Source organism: Chiloscyllium punctatum, chromosome 34, assembly GCF_047496795.1.
Source record: "Chiloscyllium punctatum isolate Juve2018m chromosome 34, sChiPun1.3, whole genome shotgun sequence".
Taxonomy (NCBI): domain Eukaryota; kingdom Metazoa; phylum Chordata; class Chondrichthyes; order Orectolobiformes; family Hemiscylliidae; genus Chiloscyllium; species Chiloscyllium punctatum.
The window spans coordinates 57,499,014-57,520,467 of record NC_092772.1 but is presented as its reverse complement, the minus strand read 5'-3'; positions in this window follow the sequence as shown (position 1 = coordinate 57,520,467).

Here is a 21,454-nt window from a genome sequence, read left to right as displayed (position 1 = left end):
GTGCACAGTGCTCCGAGTGTGGGTCTAACTGAGGGATACGGAGACTGGAACTGTGCACAGTGCTCCAAGTGTGGGTCTGACTGAGGGATACAGAGACTGAAACTGTGCACAGTGCTCCGAGTGTGGGTCTAACTGAGGGATACGGAGACTGGAACTGTGCACAGTGCTCCAAGTGTGGGTCTGACTGAGGGATACAGAGACTGAAACTGTGCACAGTGCTCCAAGTATGGGTCTGACTGAGGGATACAGAGACTGGAACTGTGCACAGTGCTCCGAGTGTGGGTCTGACTGAGGGATACGGAGACTGGAACTGTGTACAGTGCTCCAAGTGTGGGTCTAACTGAGGGACACGGAGACTGGAACTGTGCACAGTGCTCCGAGTGTGGGTCTGACTGAGGGATACGGAGACTGGAACTGTGCACAGTGCTCCGAGTGTGGGTCTAACTGAGGGATACAGAGACTGAAACTGTGCACAGTGCTCCGAGTGTGGGTCTGACTGAGGGATACAGAGACTGAAACTGTGCACAGTGCTCCGAGTGTGGGTCTAACTGAGGGATACGGAGACTGGAACTGTGCACAGTGCTCCAAGTGTGGGTCTGACTGAGGGATACAGAGACTGAAACTGTGCACAGTGCTCCGAGCGTGGGTCTAACTGAGGGATACGGAGACTGGAACTGTGTACAGTGCTCCAAGTGTGCGTCTAACTGAGGGATACGGAGACTGCAACTGTGCACAGTGCTCCGAGTGTGGGTCTGACTGAGGGATACAGAGACTGGAACTGTGCACAGTGCTCCGAGTGTGGGTCTAACTGAGGGATACGGAGACTAGAACTGTGCACAGTGCTCCGAGTGTGGGTCTAACGGAGGGATACGGAGACTGGAACTTTGCACAGTGCTCCGATTGTGGGTCCAACTTAGGGACACGAGGTCTGGAACTGTGTACAGTGCTCCGATTGTGGTTCTCACTGAGGGATACGGAGACTGCAACTGTGCACAGTGCTCCGAGTGTGGATCTGACTGAGGGATACGGAGACTGGAACTGTGCACAGTGCTCCGAGTGTGGGTCTAACTGAGGGATACGGAGACTGCAACTGTGCACAGTGCTCCGAGTGTGGGTCTGACTGAGGGATACAGAGACTGGAACTGTGCACAGTGCTCCGAGTGTGGGTCTAACTGAGGGATACGGAGACTGCAACTGTGCACAGTGCTCCGAGTGTGGGTCTGACTGAGGGATACAGAGACTGGAACTGTGCACAGTGCTCCGAGTGTGGGTCTAACTGAGGGATACGGAGACTAGAACTGTGCACAGTGCTCCGAGTGTGGGTCTAACGGAGGGATACGGAGACTGGAACTTTGCACAGTGCTCCGATTGTGGGTCCAACTTAGGGACACGAGGTCTGGAACTGTGTACAGTGCTCCGATTGTGGTTCTCACTGAGGGATACGGAGACTGCAACTGTGCACAGTGCTCCGAGTGTGGATCTGACTGAGGGATACGGAGACTGGAACTGTGCACAGTGCTCCGAGTGTGGGTCTAACTGAGGGATACGGAGACTGGAACTGTGCACAGTGCTCCGAGTGTGGGTCTAACTGAGGGATACGGAGACTGGAACTGTGCACAGTGCTCTGAGTGTGGGTCTAACTGAGGGATACAGAGACTGGAACTGTGCACAGTGCTCCGAGTGTTGGTCTAACTGAGGGATACGGAGACTGGAACTGTGCACAGTCCTCGAGTGTGGGTCTAACTGAGGGATACGGGGACTGGAACTGGGCACAGTGCTCCGAGTGTGGGTCTAACTGCGGGATACAGAGACTGGAATTGTGCACAGTGCTCCGAGTGTGGGTCTAACTGCGGGATACAGAGACTGGAACTGTGCACAGTGCTCCGAGTGTGGGTCTGACTGAGGGATGCGGAGATTGGAATTGTGCACAGTGCTCCGAGTGTGGGTCTAACTGCTGGGAAACGGAGACTGGAACTGTGCACAGTGCTCCAAGTGTGGGTCTGACTCAGGGATACAGAGACTGAAACTGTGCACAGTGCTCCGAATGTGGGTCTAACTGAGGGATACGGAGACTGGAACTGTGCACAGTGCTCCGAGTGTGGGTCTAACTGCGGGATACAGAGACTGGAACTGTGCACAGTGCTCCGAGTGTGGGTCTGACTGAGGGATACGGACAATGGAACTATGCACAGTGCTCCGAGTGTGGGTCTGACTGAGGGATACGGAGACTGGAACTGTGCACAGTGCTCCGAGTGTGGGTCTAACTGAGGGATACGGAGACTGGAACTGTGCACAGTGCTCCAAGTGTGGGTCTGACTGAGGGATACAGAGACTGAAACTGTGCACAGTGCTCCGAGTGTGGGTCTAACTGAGGGATACGGAGACTGGAACTGTGCACAGTGCTCCAAGTGTGGGTCTGACTGAGGGATACAGAGACTGAAACTGTGCACAGTGCTCCAAGTATGGGTCTGACTGAGGGATACAGAGACTGGAACTGTGCACAGTGCTCCGAGTGTGGGTCTGACTGAGGGATACGGAGACTGGAACTGTGTACAGTGCTCCAAGTGTGGGTCTAACTGAGGGACACGGAGACTGGAACTGTGCACAGTGCTCCGAGTGTGGGTCTGACTGAGGGATACGGAGACTGGAACTGTGCACAGTGCTCCGAGTGTGGGTCTAACTGAGGGATACAGAGACTGAAACTGTGCACAGTGCTCCGAGTGTGGGTCTGACTGAGGGATACAGAGACTGAAACTGTGCACAGTGCTCCGAGTGTGGGTCTAACTGAGGGATACGGAGACTGGAACTGTGCACAGTGCTCCAAGTGTGGGTCTGACTGAGGGATACAGAGACTGAAACTGTGCACAGTGCTCCGAGCGTGGGTCTAACTGAGGGATACGGAGACTGGAACTGTGCACAGTGGTCCGAGTGTGGGTCTAACTGCGGGATACGGAGACTGGAACTGTGCACAGTGCTCCGAGTGTGGGTCTGACTGAAGGGTACAGAGACTGGAACTGTGCACAGTGCTCCGAGTGAGAGTCTGACTGAGAGATACAGAGACTGGAACTGTGCACAGTGCTGCGAGTGAGGGTCTAACTGAGGGATACGGAGACTGGAACTGTGCACAGTGCTCCGAGTGTGGGTCTGACTGAGGGATACAGAGACTGGAACTGTGCACAGTGCTCCGAGTGTGGGTCTAACTGAGGGATACGGAGACTGGAACTGTGCACAGTGCTCCGAGTGTGGGTCTGACTGAGGGATACCGAGACTGGAACTGTGCACAGTGCTCCGAGTGTGGGTCTGACTGAGGGATACAGAGACTGAAACTGTGCACAGTGCTCCGAGTGTGGGTCTAACTGAGGGATACGGAGACTGGAACTGTGCGCAGTGCTCCGAGTGTGGGTCTGACTGCGGGATACGGAGACTGGAACTGTGCACAGTGCTCCGAGTGTGGGTCTGACTGAAGGGTACAGAGACTGGAACTGTGCACAGTGCTCCGAGTGAGAGTCTGACTGAGAGATACAGAGACTGGAACTGTGCACAGTGCTCCGAGTGAGGGTCTAACTGAGGGATACGGTGACTGGAACTGTGCACAGTGCTCCGAGTGTGGGTCTGACTGAGGGATACAGAGACTGGAACTGTGCACAGTGCTCCGAGTGAGGGTCTAACTGAGGGATACGGAGACTGCAACTGTGCACAGTGCTCCGAGTGTGGGTCTGACTGAGGGATACAGAGACTGAAACTGTGCTCAGTGCTCCGAGTGTGGGTCTAACTGAGGGATACGGAGACTGGAACTGTGCACAGTGCTCCGAGTGTGGGTCTAACTGAGGGATACGGAGACTGGAACTGTGCACTGTTCTCCGAGTGTGGGTCTGACTGAGGGATACAGAGGCTGGAACTGTGCACAGTGCTCCGAGTGTGGGTCTAACGGAGGGATACGGAGACTGGAACTTTGCACAGTGCTCCGATTGTGGGTCCAACTTAGGGACACGAGGACTGGAACTGTGTACAGTGCTCCGATTGTGGTTCTCACTGATGGATACGGAGACTGCAACTGTGCATAGTGCTCCGAGTGTGGATCTGACTGAGTGATACGGAGACTGGAACTGTGCACAGTGCTCCGAGTGTGGGTCTAACTGAGGGATACGGAGACTGGAACTGTGCACAGTGCTCCGAGTGTGGGTCTAACGGAGGAATACGTAGACTGGAACTTTGCACAGTGCTCCGATTGTGGGTCCAACTTAGGGACACGAGGACTGGAACTGTGTACAGTGCTCCGATTGTGGTTCTCACTGAGGGATAGGGAGACTGCAACTGTGCGCAGTGCTCCGAGTGTGGGTCTGACTGAGGGATACAGAGACTGGAACTGTGCACAGTGCTCCGAGTGTGGGTCTAACTGAGGGATACGGAGACTAGAACTGTGCACAGTGCTCCGAGTGTGGGTCTAACGGAGGGATACGGAGACTGGAACTTTGCACAGTGCTCCGATTGTGGGTCCAACTTAGGGACACGAGGACTGGAACTGTGTACAGTGCTCCGATTGTGGTTCTCACTGAGGGATACGGAGACTGCAACTGTGCATAGTGCTCCGAGTGTGGATCTGACTGAGTGATACGGAGACTGGAACTGTGCACAGGGCTCCGAGTGTGGGTCTAACTGAGGGATACAGAGACTGGAACTGTGCACAGTGCTCCGAGTGTGGGTCTAACTGAGGGATACGGAGACTGGAACTGTGCACAGTGCTCCGAGTGTGGGTCTAACTGAGGGATACAGTGACTGGAACTGTGCACAGTGCTCCGAGTGTTGGTCTAACTGAGGGATACGGAGACTGGAACTGTGCACAGTCCTCGAGTGTGGGTCTAACTGAGGGATACGGGGACTGCAACTGGGCACAGTGCTCCGAGTGTGGGTCTAACTGCGGGATACAGAGACTGGAATTGTGCACAGTGCTCCGAGTGTGGGTCTAACTGCGGGATACAGAGACTGGAACTGTGCACAGTGCTCCGAGTGTGGGTCTGACTGAGGGATGCGGAGACTGGAATTGTGCACAGTGCTCCGAGTGTGGGTCTAACTGCTGGGATACGGAGACTGGAACTGTGCACAGTGCTCCAAGTGTGGGTCTGACTGAGGGATATAGAGACTGAAACTGTGCACAGTGCTCCGAGTGTGGGTCTAACTGAGGGATACGGAGACTGGAACTGTGCACAGTGCTCCGAGTGTGGGTCTAACTGCGGGATACAGAGACTGGAACTGTGCACAGTGCTCCGAGTGTGGGTCTGACTGAGGGATACGGAGACTGGAACTGTGCACAGTGCTCCGAGTGTGGGTCTGACTGAGGGATACGGACAATGGAACTATGCACAGTGCTCCGAGTGTGGGTCTGACTGAGGGATACGGAGACTGGAACTGTGCACAGTGCTCCGAGTGTGGGTCTGACTGAGGGATACGGAGACTGGACCTGTGCACAGTGCTCCAAGTGTGGGTCTAACTGAGGGACACGGAGACTGGAACTGTGCACAGTGCTACGAGTGTGGGTCTGACTGAGGGATACGGAGACTGGAACAGTGCACAGTGCTCCAAGTGTGGGTCTGACTGAGGGATACAGAGACTGAAACTGTGCACAGTGCTCCGAGTGTGGGTCTAACTGAGGGATACGGAGACTGGAACTGTGCACAGTGCTCCAAGTGTGGGTCTGACTGAGCGATACAGAGACTGAAACTGTGCACAGTGCTCCAAGTATGGGTCTGACTGAGGGATACAGAGACTGGAACTGTGCACAGTGCTCCGAGTGTGGGTCTGACTGAGGGATACGGAGACTGGAACTGTGCACAGTGTTCCAAGTGTGGGTCTAACTGAGGGACACGGAGACTGGAACTGTGCACAGTGCTCCGAGTGTGGGTCTGACTGAGGGATACGGAGGCTGGAACTGTGCACAGTGCTCCGAGTGTGGGTCTACCTGAGGGATACAGAGACTGAAACTGTGCACAGTGCTCCGAGTGCGGGTCTGACTGAGGGATACTGAGACTGAAACTGTGCACAGTGCTCCGAGTGTGGGTCTAACTGAGGGATACGGAGACTGGAACTGTGCACAGTGCTCCAAGTGTGGGTCTGACTGAGGGATACAGAGACTGAAACTGTGCACAGTGCTCCGAGTGTGGGTCTAACTGAGGGATACGGAGACTGGAACTGTGCACAGTGGTCCGAGTGTGGGTCTAACTGCGGGATACGGAGACTGGAACTGTGCACAGTGCTCCGAGTGTGGGTCTGACTGAAGGGTACAGAGACTGGAACTGTGCACAGTGCTCCGAGTGAGAGTCTGACTGAGAGATACAGAGACTGGAACTGTGCACAGTGCTCCGAGTGAGGGTCTAACTGAGGGATACCGAGACTGGAACTGTGCACAGTGCTCCGAGTGTGGGTGTGACTGAGGGATACAGAGACTGGAACTGTGCACAGTGCTCCGAGTGTGGGTCTGACTGAGGGATACGGAGACTGGAACTGTGCACAGTGCTCCGAGTGAGGGTCTAACTGAGGGATACGGAGACTGGAACTGTGCACAGAACTCCGAGTGTGGGTCTGACTGAGGGATACAGAGACTGAAACTGTGCTCAGTGCTCCGAGTGTGGGTCTAACTGAGGGATACGGAGACTGGAATTGTGCACAGTGCTCCGAGTGTGGGTCTAACTGAGGGATACGGAGACTGCAACTGTGCACTGTTCTCCGAGTGTGGGTCTGACTGAGGGATACAGAGACTGGAACTGTGCACAGTGCTCCGAGTGTGGGTCTAACTGAGGGATACAGAGACTGGAACTGTGCACAGTGCTCCGAGTGTGGTTCTCACTGAGGGATACGGAGACTGCAACTGTGCACAGTGCTCCGAGTGTGGGTCTGACTGAGGGATACAGAGACTGGAACTGTGCACAGTGCTCCGAGTGTGGGTCTAACTGAGGGATACGGAGACTAGAACTGTGCACAGTGCTCCGAGTGTGGGTCTAACGGAGGGATACGGAGACTGGAACTTTGCACAGTGCTCCGAGTGTGGGACTGACTGAGGGATACAGAGACTAGAACTGTGCACAGTGCTCCGAGTGTGGGTCTAACTGAGGGATACGGAGACTAGAACTGTGCACAGTGCTCCGAGTGTGGGTCTAACGGAGGGATACGGAGACTGGAACTGTGCACAGTGCTCCGAGTGTGGGTCTGACTGAGGGATACGGAGACTAGAACTGTGCACAGTGCTCCGATTGTGGGTCCAACTTAGGGACACGAGGACTGGAACTGTGTACAGTGCTCCGATTGTGGTTCTCACTGAGGGATACGGAGACTGGAACTGTGCACAGTGCTCCGAGTGCTGGTCTAACTGAGGGATACAGAGACAGGAACTGTGCACAGTGCTCCAAGTGTGGGTCTAACTGAGGGACACGGAGACTGGAACTGTGCACAGTCCTCGAGTGTGGGTCTAACTGAGGGATACGGAGAATGGAACTGTGCACAGTGCCCCGAGTGTGGGTCTAACTGCGGGATACAGAGACTGGAATTGTGCACAGTGCTCCGAGTGTGGGTCTAACTGCGGGATGCAGAGACTGGAACTGTGCACAGTGCTCCGAGTGTGGGTCTGACTGAGGGATGCGGAGACTGGAATTGTGCACAGTGCTCCGAGTGTGGGTCTAACTGCTGGGATACGGAGACTGGAACTGTGCACAGTGCTCCGAGTGTGGGTCTGACTGAAGGGTACAGAGACTGGAACTGTGCACAGTGCTCCGAGTGAGAGTCTGACTGAGAGATACAGAGACTGGAACTGTGCACAGTGCTCCGAGTGAGGGTCTAACTGAGGGATACGGAGACTGGAACTGTGCACAGTGCTCCGAGTGTTGGTCTAACTGAGGGATACGGAGACTGGAACTGTGCACAGTCCTCGAGTGTGGGTCTGACTGAGGGATACAGAGACTGAAACTGTGCACAGTGCTCCGAATGTGGGTCTAACTGAGGGATACGGAGACTGGAACTGTGCACAGTGCTCCGAGTGTGGGTCTAACTGCGGGATACAGAGACTGGAACTGTGCACAGTGCTCCGAGTGTGGGTCTGACTGAGGGATACGGAGACTGGAACTGTGCACAGTGCTCCGAGTGTGGGTCTGACTGAGGGATACGGACAATGGAACTATGCACAGTGCTCCGAGTGTGGGTCTGACTGAGGGATACGGAGACTGGAACTGTGCACAGTGCTCCGAGTGTGGGTCTAACTGAGGGATACGGAGACTGGAACTGTGCACAGTGCTCCAAGTGTGGGTCTGACTGAGGGATACAGAGACTGAAACTGTGCACAGTGCTCCGAGTGTGGGTCTAACTGAGGGATACGGAGACTGGAACTGTGCACAGTGCTCCAAGTGTGGGTCTGACTGAGGGATACAGAGACTGAAACTGTGCACAGTGCTCCAAGTATGGGTCTGACTGAGGGATACAGAGACTGGAACTGTGCACAGTGCTCCGAGTGTGGGTCTGACTGAGGGATACGGAGACTGGAACTGTGTACAGTGCTCCAAGTGTGGGTCTAACTGAGGGACACGGAGACTGGAACTGTGCACAGTGCTCCGAGTGTGGGTCTGACTGAGGGATACGGAGACTGGAACTGTGCACAGTGCTCCGAGTGTGGGTCTAACTGAGGGATACAGAGACTGAAACTGTGCACAGTGCTCCGAGTGTGGGTCTGACTGAGGGATACAGAGACTGAAACTGTGCACAGTGCTCCGAGTGTGGGTCTAACTGAGGGATACGGAGACTGGAACTGTGCACAGTGCTCCAAGTGTGGGTCTGACTGAGGGATACAGAGACTGAAACTGTGCACAGTGCTCCGAGCGTGGGTCTAACTGAGGGATACGGAGACTGGAACTGTGCACAGTGGTCCGAGTGTGGGTCTAACTGCGGGATACGGAGACTGGAACTGTGCACAGTGCTCCGAGTGTGGGTCTGACTGAAGGGTACAGAGACTGGAACTGTGCACAGTGCTCCGAGTGAGAGTCTGACTGAGAGATACAGAGACTGGAACTGTGCACAGTGCTGCGAGTGAGGGTCTAACTGAGGGATACGGAGACTGGAACTGTGCACAGTGCTCCGAGTGTGGGTCTGACTGAGGGATACAGAGACTGGAACTGTGCACAGTGCTCCGAGTGTGGGTCTAACTGAGGGATACGGAGACTGGAACTGTGCACAGTGCTCCGAGTGTGGGTCTGACTGAGGGATACCGAGACTGGAACTGTGCACAGTGCTCCGAGTGTGGGTCTGACTGAGGGATACAGAGACTGAAACTGTGCACAGTGCTCCGAGTGTGGGTCTAACTGAGGGATACGGAGACTGGAACTGTGCGCAGTGCTCCGAGTGTCGGTCTGACTGCGGGATACGGAGACTGGAACTGTGCACAGTGCTCCGAGTGTGGGTCTGACTGAAGGGTACAGAGACTTGAACTGTGCACAGTGCTCCGAGTGAGAGTCTGACTGAGAGATACAGAGACTGGAACTGTGCACAGTGCTCCGAGTGAGGGTCTAACTGAGGGATACGGTGACTGGAACTGTGCACAGTGCTCCGAGTGTGGGTCTGACTGAGGGATACAGAGACTGGAACTGTGCACAGTGCTCCGAGTGAGGGTCTAACTGAGGGATACGGAGACTGCAACTGTGCACAGTGCTCCGAGTGTGGGTCTGACTGAGGGATACAGAGACTGAAACTGTGCTCAGTGCTCCGAGTGTGGGTCTAACTGAGGGATACGGAGACTGGAACTGTGCACAGTGCTCCGAGTGTGGGTCTAACTGAGGGATACGGAGACTGGAACTGTGCACTGTTCTCCGAGTGTGGGTCTGACTGAGGGATACAGATGCTGGAACTGTGCACAGTGCTCCGAGTGTGGGTCTAACGGAGGGATACGGAGACTGGAACTTTGCACAGTGCTCCGATTGTGGGTCCAACTTAGGGACACGAGGACTGGAACTGTGTACAGTGCTCCGATTGTGGTTCTCACTGAGGGATACGGAGACTGCAACTGTGCATAGTGCTCCGAGTGTGGATCTGACTGAGTGATACGGAGACTGGAACTGTGCACAGTGCTCCGAGTGTGGGTCTAACTGAGGGATACGGAGACTGGAACTGTGCACAGTGCTCCGAGTGTGGGTCTAACGGAGGAATACGTAGACTGGAACTTTGCACAGTGCTCCGATTGTGGGTCCAACTTAGGGACACGAGGACTGGAACTGTGTACAGTGCTCCGATTGTGGTTCTCACTGAGGGATACGGAGACTGCAACTGTGCGCAGTGCTCCGAGTGTGGGTCTGACTGAGGGATACAGAGACTGGAACTGTGCACAGTGCTCCGAGTGTGGGTCTAACTGAGGGATACGGAGACTAGAACTGTGCACAGTGCTCCGAGTGTGGGTCTAACGGAGGGATACGGAGACTGGAACTTTGCACAGTGCTCCGATTGTGGGTCCAACTTAGGGACACGAGGACTGGAACTGTGTACAGTGCTCCGATTGTGGTTCTCACTGAGGGATACGGAGACTGCAACTGTGCATAGTGCTCCGAGTGTGGATCTGACTGAGTGATACGGAGACTGGAACTGTGCACAGGGCTCCGAGTGTGGGTCTAACTGAGGGATACAGAGACTGGAACTGTGCACAGTGCTCCGAGTGTGGGTCTAACTGAGGGATACGGAGACTGGAACTGTGCACAGTGCTCCGAGTGTGGGTCTAACTGAGGGATACAGTGACTGGAACTGTGCACAGTGCTCCGAGTGTTGGTCTAACTGAGGGATACGGAGACTGGAACTGTGCACAGTCCTCGAGTGTGGGTCTAACTGAGGGATACGGGGACTGCAACTGGGCACAGTGCTCCGAGTGTGGGTCTAACTGCGGGATACAGAGACTGGAATTGTGCACAGTGCTCCGAGTGTGGGTCTAACTGCGGGATACAGAGACTGGAACTGTGCACAGTGCTCCGAGTGTGGGTCTGACTGAGGGATGCGGAGACTGGAATTGTGCACAGTGCTCCGAGTGTGGGTCTAACTGCTGGGATACGGAGACTGGAACTGTGCACAGTGCTCCAAGTGTGGGTCTGACTGAGGGATATAGAGACTGAAACTGTGCACAGTGCTCCGAGTGTGGGTCTAACTGAGGGATACGGAGACTGGAACTGTGCACAGTGCTCCGAGTGTGGGTCTAACTGCGGGATACAGAGACTGGAACTGTGCACAGTGCTCCGAGTGTGGGTCTGACTGAGGGATACGGAGACTGGAACTGTGCACAGTGCTCCGAGTGTGGGTCTGACTGAGGGATACGGACAATGGAACTATGCACAGTGCTCCGAGTGTGGGTCTGACTGAGGGATACGGAGACTGGAACTGTGCACAGTGCTCCGAGTGTGGGTCTGACTGAGGGATACGGAGACTGGACCTGTGCACAGTGCTCCAAGTGTGGGTCTAACTGAGGGACACGGAGACTGGAACTGTGCACAGTGCTACGAGTGTGGGTCTGACTGAGGGATACGGAGACTGGAACAGTGCACAGTGCTCCAAGTGTGGGTCTGACTGAGGGATACAGAGACTGAAACTGTGCACAGTGCTCCGAGTGTGGGTCTAACTGAGGGATACGGAGACTGGAACTGTGCACAGTGCTCCAAGTGTGGGTCTGACTGAGCGATACAGAGACTGAAACTGTGCACAGTGCTCCAAGTATGGGTCTGACTGAGGGATACAGAGACTGGAACTGTGCACAGTGCTCCGAGTGTGGGTCTGACTGAGGGATACGGAGACTGGAACTGTGCACAGTGTTCCAAGTGTGGGTCTAACTGAGGGACACGGAGACTGGAACTGTGCACAGTGCTCCGAGTGTGGGTCTGACTGAGGGATACGGAGGCTGGAACTGTGCACAGTGCTCCGAGTGTGGGTCTAACTGAGGGATACAGAGACTGAAACTGTGCACAGTGCTCCGAGTGCGGGTCTGACTGAGGGATACTGAGACTGAAACTGTGCACAGTGCTCCGAGTGTGGGTCTAACTGAGGGATACGGAGACTGGAACTGTGCACAGTGCTCCAAGTGTGGGTCTGACTGAGGGATACAGAGACTGAAACTGTGCACAGTGCTCCGAGTGTGGGTCTAACTGAGGGATACGGAGACTGGAACTGTGCACAGTGGTCCGAGTGTGGGTCTAACTGCGGGATACGGAGACTGGAACTGTGCACAGTGCTCCGAGTGTGGGTCTGACTGAAGGGTACAGAGACTGGAACTGTGCACAGTGCTCCGAGTGAGAGTCTGACTGAGAGATACAGAGACTGGAACTGTGCACAGTGCTCCGAGTGAGGGTCTAACTGAGGGATACCGAGACTGGAACTGTGCACAGTGCTCCGAGTGTGGGTGTGACTGAGGGATACAGAGACTGGAACTGTGCACAGTGCTCCGAGTGTGGGTCTGACTGAGGGATACGGAGACTGGAACTGTGCACAGTGCTCCGAGTGAGGGTCTAACTGAGGGATACGGAGACTGGAACTGTGCACAGAACTCCGAGTGTGGGTCTGACTGAGGGATACAGAGACTGAAACTGTGCTCAGTGCTCCGAGTGTGGGTCTAACTGAGGGATACGGAGACTGGAATTGTGCACAGTGCTCCGAGTGTGGGTCTAACTGAGGGATACGGAGACTGCAACTGTGCACTGTTCTCCGAGTGTGGGTCTGACTGAGGGATACAGAGACTGGAACTGTGCACAGTGCTCCGAGTGTGGGTCTAACTGAGGGATACAGAGACTGGAACTGTGCACAGTGCTCCGAGTGTGGTTCTCACTGAGGGATACGGAGACTGCAACTGTGCACAGTGCTCCGAGTGTGGGTCTGACTGAGGGATACAGAGACTGGAACTGTGCACAGTGCTCCGAGTGTGGGTCTAACTGAGGGATACGGAGACTAGAACTGTGCACAGTGCTCCGAGTGTGGGTCTAACGGAGGGATACGGAGACTGGAACTTTGCACAGTGCTCCGAGTGTGGGACTGACTGAGGGATACAGAGACTAGAACTGTGCACAGTGCTCCGAGTGTGGGTCTAACTGAGGGATACGGAGACTAGAACTGTGCACAGTGCTCCGAGTGTGGGTCTAACGGAGGGATACGGAGACTGGAACTGTGCACAGTGCTCCGAGTGTGGGTCTGACTGAGGGATACGGAGACTAGAACTGTGCACAGTGCTCCGATTGTGGGTCCAACTTAGGGACACGAGGACTGGAACTGTGTACAGTGCTCCGATTGTGGTTCTCACTGAGGGATACGGAGACTGGAACTGTGCACAGTGCTCCGAGTGCTGGTCTAACTGAGGGATACAGAGACAGGAACTGTGCACAGTGCTCCAAGTGTGGGTCTAACTGAGGGACACGGAGACTGGAACTGTGCACAGTCCTCGAGTGTGGGTCTAACTGAGGGATACGGAGAATGGAACTGTGCACAGTGCCCCGAGTGTGGGTCTAACTGCGGGATACAGAGACTGGAATTGTGCACAGTGCTCCGAGTGTGGGTCTAACTGCGGGATGCAGAGACTGGAACTGTGCACAGTGCTCCGAGTGTGGGTCTGACTGAGGGATGCGGAGACTGGAATTGTGCACAGTGCTCCGAGTGTGGGTCTAACTGCTGGGATACGGAGACTGGAACTGTGCACAGTGCTCCGAGTGTGGGTCTGACTGAAGGGTACAGAGACTGGAACTGTGCACAGTGCTCCGAGTGAGAGTCTGACTGAGAGATACAGAGACTGGAACTGTGCACAGTGCTCCGAGTGAGGGTCTAACTGAGGGATACGGAGACTGGAACTGTGCACAGTGCTCCGAGTGTTGGTCTAACTGAGGGATACGGAGACTGGAACTGTGCACAGTCCTCGAGTGTGGGTCTGACTGAGGGATACAGAGACTGAAACTGTGCACAGTGCTCCGAATGTGGGTCTAACTGAGGGATACGGAGACTGGAACTGTGCACAGTGCTCCGAGTGTGGGTCTAACTGCGGGATACAGAGACTGGAACTGTGCACAGTGCTCCGAGTGTGGGTCTGACTGAGGGATACGGAGACTGGAACTGTGCACAGTGCTCCGAGTGTGGGTCTGACTGAGGGATACGGACAATGGAACTATGCACAGTGCTCCGAGTGTGGGTCTGACTGAGGGATACGGAGACTGGAACTGTGCACAGTGCTCCGAGTGTGGGTCTGAGGGATACGGAGACTGGAACTGTGCACAGTGCTCCAAGTGTGGGTCTGACTGAGGGATACAGAGACTGAAACTGTGCACAGTGCTCCGAGTGTGGGTCTAACTGAGGGATACGGAGACTGGAACTGTGCACAGTGCTCCAAGTGTGGGTCTGACTGAGGGATACAGAGACTGAAACTGTGCACAGTGCTCCAAGTATGGGTCTGACTGAGGGATACAGAGACTGGAACTGTGCACAGTGCTCCGAGTGTGGGTCTGACTGAGGGATACGGAGACTGGAACTGTGTACAGTGCTCCAAGTGTGGGTCTAACTGAGGGACACGGAGACTGGAACTGTGCACAGTGCTCCGAGTGTGGGTCTGACTGAGGGATACGGAGACTGGAACTGTGCACAGTGCTCCGAGTGTGGGTCTAACTGAGGGATACAGAGACTGAAACTGTGCACAGTGCTCCGAGTGTGGGTCTGACTGAGGGATACAGAGACTGAAACTGTGCACAGTGCTCCGAGTGTGGGTCTAACTGAGGGATACGGAGACTGGAACTGTGCACAGTGCTCCAAGTGTGGGTCTGACTGAGGGATACAGAGACTGAAACTGTGCACAGTGCTCCGAGCGTGGGTCTAACTGAGGGATACGGAGACTGGAACTGTGCACAGTGGTCCGAGTGTGGGTCTAACTGCGGGATACGGAGACTGGAACTGTGCACAGTGCTCCGAGTGTGGGTCTGACTGAAGGGTACAGAGACTGGAACTGTGCACAGTGCTCCGAGTGAGAGTCTGACTGAGAGATACAGAGACTGGAACTGTGCACAGTGCTGCGAGTGAGGGTCTAACTGAGGGATACGGAGACTGGAACTGTGCACAGTGCTCCGAGTGTGGGTCTGACTGAGGGATACAGAGACTGGAACTGTGCACAGTGCTCCGAGTGTGGGTCTAACTGAGGGATACGGAGACTGGAACTGTGCACAGTGCTCCGAGTGTGGGTCTGACTGAGGGATACCGAGACTGGAACTGTGCACAGTGCTCCGAGTGTGGGTCTGACTGAGGGATACAGAGACTGAAACTGTGCACAGTGCTCCGAGTGTGGGTCTAACTGAGGGATACGGAGACTGGAACTGTGCGCAGTGCTCCGAGTGTGGGTCTGACTGCGGGATACGGAGACTGGAACTGTGCACAGTGCTCCGAGTGTGGGTCTGACTGAAGGGTACAGAGACTGGAACTGTGCACAGTGCTCCGAGTGAGAGTCTGACTGAGAGATACAGAGACTGGAACTGTGCACAGTGCTCCGAGTGAGGGTCTAACTGAGGGATACGGTGACTGGAACTGTGCACAGTGCTCCGAGTGTGGGTCTGACTGAGGGATACAGAGACTGGAACTGTGCACAGTGCTCCGAGTGAGGGTCTAACTGAGGGATACGGAGACTGCAACTGTGCACAGTGCTCCGAGTGTGGGTCTGACTGAGGGATACAGAGACTGAAACTGTGCTCAGTGCTCCGAGTGTGGGTCTAACTGAGGGATACGGAGACTGGAACTGTGCACAGTGCTCCGAGTGTGGGTCTAACTGAGGGATACGGAGACTGGAACTGTGCACTGTTCTCCGAGTGTGGGTCTGACTGAGGGATACAGAGGCTGGAACTGTGCACAGTGCTCCGAGTGTGGGTCTAACGGAGGGATACGGAGACTGGAACTTTGCACAGTGCTCCGATTGTGGGTCCAACTTAGGGACACGAGGACTGGAACTGTGTACAGTGCTCCGATTGTGGTTCTCACTGAGGGATACGGAGACTGCAACTGTGCATAGTGCTCCGAGTGTGGATCTGACTGAGTGATACGGAGACTGGAACTGTGCACAGTGCTCCGAGTGTGGGTCTAACTGAGGGATACGGAGACTGGAACTGTGCACAGTGCTCCGAGTGTGGGTCTAACGGAGGAATACGTAGACTGGAACTTTGCACAGTGCTCCGATTGTGGGTCCAACTTAGGGACACGAGGACTGGAACTGTGTACAGTGCTCCGATTGTGGTTCTCACTGAGGGATACGGAGACTGCAACTGTGCGCAGTGCTCCGAGTGTGGGTCTGACTGAGGGATACAGAGACTGGAACTGTGCACAGTGCTCCGAGTGTGGGTCTAACTGAGGGATACGGAGACTAGAACTGTGCACAGTGCTCCGAGTGTGGGTCTAACGGAGGGATACGGAGACTGGAACTTTGCACAGTGCTCCGATTGTGGGTCCAACTTAGGGACACGAGGACTGGAACTGTGTACAGTGCTCCGATTGTGGTTCTCACTGAGGGATACGGAGACTGCAACTGTGCATAGTGCTCCGAGTGTGGATCTGACTGAGTGATACGGAGACTGGAACTGTGCACAGGGCTCCGAGTGTGGGTCTAACTGAGGGATACAGAGACTGGAACTGTGCACAGTGCTCCGAGTGTGGGTCTAACTGAGGGATACGGAGACTGGAACTGTGCACAGTGCTCCGAGTGTGGGTCTAACTGAGGGATACAGTGACTGGAACTGTGCACAGTGCTCCGAGTGTTGGTCTAACTGAGGGATACGGAGACTGGAACTGTGCACAGTCCTCGAGTGTGGGTCTAACTGAGGGATACGGGGACTGCAACTGGGCACAGTGCTCCGAGTGTGGGTCTAACTGCGGGATACAGAGACTGGAATTGTGCACAGTGCTCCGAGTGTGGGTCTAACTGCGGGATACAGAGACTGGAACTGTGCACAGTGCTCCGAGTGTGGGTCTGACTGAGGGATGCGGAGACTGGAATTGTGCACAGTGCTCCGAGTGTGGGTCTAACTGCTGGGATACGGAGACTGGAACTGTGCACAGTGCTCCAAGTGTGGGTCTGACTGAGGGATATAGAGACTGAAACTGTGCACAGTGCTCCGAGTGTGGGTCTAACTGAGGGATACGGAGACTGGAACTGTGCACAGTGCTCCGAGTGTGGGTCTAACTGCGGGATACAGAGACTGGAACTGTGCACAGTGCTCCGAGTGTGGGTCTGACTGAGGGATACGGAGACTGGAACTGTGCACAGTGCTCCGAGTGTGGGTCTGACTGAGGGATACGGACAATGGAACTATGCACAGTGCTCCGAGTGTGGGTCTGACTGAGGGATACAGAGACTGGAACTGTGCACAGTGCTCCGAGTGTGGGTCTGACTGAGGGATACGGAGACTGGACCTGTGCACAGTGCTCCAAGTGTGGGTCTAACTGAGGGACACGGAGACTGGAACTGTGCACAGTGCTACGAGTGTGGGTCTGACTGAGGGATACGGAGACTGGAACAGTGCACAGTGCTCCAAGTGTGGGTCTGACTGAGGGATACAGAGACTGAAACTGTGCACAGTGCTCCGAGTGTGGGTCTAACTGAGGGATACGGAGACTGGAACTGTGCACAGTGCTCCAAGTGTGGGTCTGACTGAGCGATACAGAGACTGAAACTGTGCACAGTGCTCCAAGTATGGGTCTGACTGAGGGATACAGAGACTGGAACTGTGCACAGTGCTCCGAGTGTGGGTCTGACTGAGGGATACGGAGACTGGAACTGTGCACAGTGTTCCAAGTGTGGGTCTAACTGAGGGACACGGAGACTGGAACTGTGCACAGTGCTCCGAGTGTGGGTCTGACTGAGGGATACGGAGGCTGGAACTGTGCACAGTGCTCCGAGTGTGGGTCTACCTGAGGGATACAGAGACTGAAACTGTGCACAGTGCTCCGAGTGCGGGTCTGACTGAGGGATACTGAGACTGAAACTGTGCACAGTGCTCCGAGTGTGGGTCTAATTGAGGGATACGGAGACTGGAACTGTGCACAGTGCTCCAAGTGTGGGTCTGACTGAGGGATACAGAGACTGAAACTGTGCACAGTGCTCCGAGTGTGGGTCTAACTGAGGGATACGGAGACTGGAACTGTGCACAGTGGTCCGAGTGTGGGTCTAACTGCGGGATACGGAGACTGGAACTGTGCACAGTGCTCCGAGTGTGGGTCTGACTGAAGGGTACAGAGACTGGAACTGTGCACAGTGCTCCGAGTGAGAGTCTGACTGAGAGATACAGAGACTGGAACTGTGCACAGTGCTCCGAGTGAGGGTCTAACTGAGGGATACCGAGACTGGAACTGTGCACAGTGCTCCGAGTGTGGGTGTGACTGAGGGATACAGAGACTGGAACTGTGCACAGTGCTCCGAGTGTGGGTCTGACTGAGGGATACGGAGACTGGAACTGTGCACAGTGCTCCGAGTGAGGGTCTAACTGAGGGATACGGAGACTGGAACTGTGCACAGAACTCCGAGTGTGGGTCTGACTGAGGGATACAGAGACTGAAACTGTGCTCAGTGCTCCGAGTGTGGGTCTAACTGAGGGATACGGAGACTGGAATTGTGCACAGTGCTCCGAGTGTGGGTCTAACTGAGGGATACGGAGACTGCAACTGTGCACTGTTCTCCGAGTGTGGGTCTGACTGAGGGATACAGAGACTGGAACTGTGCACAGTGCTCCGAGTGTGGGTCTAACTGAGGGATACAGAGACTGGAACTGTGCACAGTGCTCCGAGTGTGGTTCTCACTGAGGGATACGGAGACTGCAACTGTGCACAGTGCTCCGAGTGTGGGTCTGACTGAGGGATACAGAGACTGGAACTGTGCACAGTGCTCCGAGTGTGGGTCTAACTGAGGGATACGGAGACTAGAACTGTGCACAGTGCTCCGAGTGTGGGTCTAACGGAGGGATACGGAGACTGGAACTTTGCACAGTGCTCCGAGTGTGGGACTGACTGAGGGATACAGAGACTGGAACTGTGCACAGTGCTCCGAGTGTGGGTCTAACTGAGGGATACGGAGACTAGAACTGTGCACAGTGCTCCGAGTGTGGGTCTAACGGAGGGATACGGAGACTGGAACTGTGCACAGTGCTCCGAGTGTGGGTCTGACTGAGGGATACGGAGACTAGAACTGTGCACAGTGCTCCGATTGTGGGTCCAACTTAGGGACACGAGGACTGGAACTGTGTACAGTGCTCCGATTGTGGTTCTCACTGAGGGATACGGAGACTGGAACTGTGCACAGTGCTCCGAGTGCTGGTCTAACTGAGGGATACAGAGACAGGAACTGTGCACAGTGCTCCAAGTGTGGGTCTAACTGAGGGACACGGAGACTGGAACTGTGCACAGTCCTCGAGTGTGGGTCTAACTGAGGGATACGGAGAATGGAACTGTGCACAGTGCTCCGAGTGTGGGTCTAACGGAGGGATACGGAGACTGGAACTTTGCACAGTGCTCCGAGTGTGGGACTGACTGAGGGATACAGAGACTGGAACTGTGCACAGTGCTCCGAGTGTGGGTCTAACTGAGGGATACGGAGACTAGAACTGTGCACAGTGCTCCGAGTGTGGGTCTAACTGAGGGATACAGAGACTGGAACTGTGCACAGTGCTCCGAGTGTGGGTCTAACTGAGGGATACGGAGACTAGAACTGTGCACAGTGCTCCGAGTGTGGGTCTAACGGAGGGATACGGAGACTGGAACTTTGCACAGTGCTCCGAGTGTGGGACTGACTGAGGGATACAGAGACTGGAACTGTGCACAGTGCTCCGAGTGTGGGTCTAACTGAGGGATACGGAGACTAGAACTGTGCACAGTGCTCCGAGTGTGGGTCTAACGGAGGGATACGGAGACTGGAACTGTGCACAGTGCTCCGAGTGTGGGTCTGACTGAGGGATACGGAGACTAGAACTGTGCACAGTGCTCCGATTGTGGGTCCAACTTAGGGACACGAGGACTGGAACTGTGTACAGTGCTCCGATTGTGGTTCTCACTGAGGGATACGGAGACTGGAACTGTGCACAGTGCTCCGAGTGCTGGTCTAACTGAGGGATACAGAGACAGGAACTGTGCACAGTGCTCCAAGTGTGGGTCTAACTGAGGGACACGGAGACTGGAACTGTGCACAGTCCTCGAGTGTGGGTCTAACTGAGGGATACGGAGAATGGAACTGTGCACAGTGCCCCGAGTGTGGGTCTAACTGCGGGATACAGAGACTGGAACTGTGCACAGTGCTCCGAGTGTGGGTCTGACTGAGGGATGCGGAGACTGGAATTGTGCACAGTGCTCCGAGTGTGGGTCTAACTGCTGGGATACGGAGACTGGAACTGTGCACAGTGCTCCGAGTGTGGGTCTGACTGAAGGGTACAGAGACTGGAACTGTGCACAGTGCTCCGAGTGAGAGTCTGACTGAGAGATACAGAGACTGGAACTGTGCACAGTGCTCCGAGTGAGGGTCTAACTGAGGGATACCGAGACTGGAACTGTGCACAGTGCTCCGAGTGTGGGTCTGACTGAGGGATACAGAGACTGGAACTGTGCACAGTGCTCCGAGTGTGGGTCTGACTGAGGGATACGGAGACTGGAACTGTGCACAGTGCTCCGAGTGAGGGTCTAACGGAGGGATACGGAAACTGGAACTGTGCACAGAACTCCGAGTGTGGGTCTGACTGAGGGATACAGAGACTGAAACTGTGCTCAGTGCTCCGAGAGTGTGTCTAACTGAGGGATACGGAGACTGGAATTGTGCACAGTGCTCCGAGTGTGGGTCTAACTGAGGGATACGGAGACTGAAACTGTGCACTGTTCTCCGAGTGTGGGTCTGACTGAGGGATACAGAGACTGGAACTGTGCACAGTGCTCCGAGTGTGGGTCTAACTGAGGGATACAGAGACTGGAACTGTGCACAGTGCTCCGAGTGTGGTTCTCACTGAGGGATACGGAGACTGCAACTGTGCACAGTGCTCCGAGTGTGGGTCTGACTGAGGGATACAGAGACTGGAACTGTGCACAGTGCTCCGAGTGTGGGTCTAACTGAGGGATACGGAGACTAGAACTGTGCACAGTGCTCCGAGTGTGGGTCTAACGGAGGGATACGGAGACTGGAACTTTGCACAGTGCTCCGATTGTGGGTCCAACTTAGGGACACGAGGACTGGAACTGTGTACAGTGCTCCGATTGTGGTTCTCACTGAGGGATACGGAGACTGGAACTGTGCACAGTGCTCCGAGTGTGGGTCTAACGGAGGGATACGGAGACTGGAACTGTGCACAGTGCTCCGAGTGTGGGTCTGACTGAGGGATACGGAGACTAGAACTGTGCACAGTGCTCCGATTGTGGGTCCAACTTAGGGACACGAGGACTGGAACTGTGTACAGTGCTCCGATTGTGGTTCTCACTGAGGGAT